The 663-nt window shown below is 40.1% G+C and overlaps 1 protein-coding gene across 1 annotated transcript in view; it reads right to left on the reverse strand.

Moving 5' to 3' along the window:
• The window catches only part of LOC115949133 (cohesin subunit SA-3-like), a gene marked incomplete at its 3' end in the record, with an annotated part of 10,096 nt that overhangs the window by 1,168 nt on the left and 8,265 nt on the right, over positions 1 to 663 (reverse strand). The gene's annotated exons all lie outside the window — the stretch shown is intronic.

A 663-nucleotide genomic window follows, 5' to 3' on the forward strand; every position in this document is an offset into this window, starting at 1 on the left:
TCCCAGGCTTTTAAATCCCATTTTTCCTGACCATTTTTAGCTCATTTTCCCCACATTTCCACCCACTCCATCCCCCCCATTTTCCCCACATTTTTCTCCATTTTTCTCCATTTCCCCCCCAATTTTCCCCTCCTCCCACCCCCATTTTTCCCATTCATTTTTTCCCTTTTTCCCCAGTTTTTCCCTTTTCCCCCCATTTCTTTTTCCCCCCAATTTTTCTCCATTTCCCACACTTATTTTTCCCTTTTTTTTCTCAGATTTTCCTCCATTTCTCCCGTTTATTTTCCCCCATTTTCCCATTAATTTTTCCCATTGATTTTTCCCATTTTCCCTCCTTTTCCCCCATTGATTTTTCCCATTTCCCCCCATTTTCCCCATTTATTTTCCTCGTTTATTTGTTCCCATTTATTTTTCCATTTCTCCCCATTTTCCCCATCTATTTTTCCCATTTCCCCCCCCAATATTTTCCTTTTTTCCCCCATTTTTCCCCATTTCTCCCCTGGATTTTTCCCAATTTCCATTTCCCCATTTTTTCCATATTGCCCCATATTTCCCCATTTATTTCCCCATTTATTCCCCATATTTCCCCATTTATCTCCCCATATTTCCCCATTTATTTCCCCATTTATTCCCCATATTTCCCCATTTATCTCCCCATTTATT

This window comes from Geospiza fortis, unplaced genomic scaffold, assembly GCF_000277835.1.
Source record: "Geospiza fortis unplaced genomic scaffold, GeoFor_1.0 scaffold1571, whole genome shotgun sequence".
Lineage (NCBI taxonomy): Eukaryota > Metazoa > Chordata > Aves > Passeriformes > Thraupidae > Geospiza > Geospiza fortis.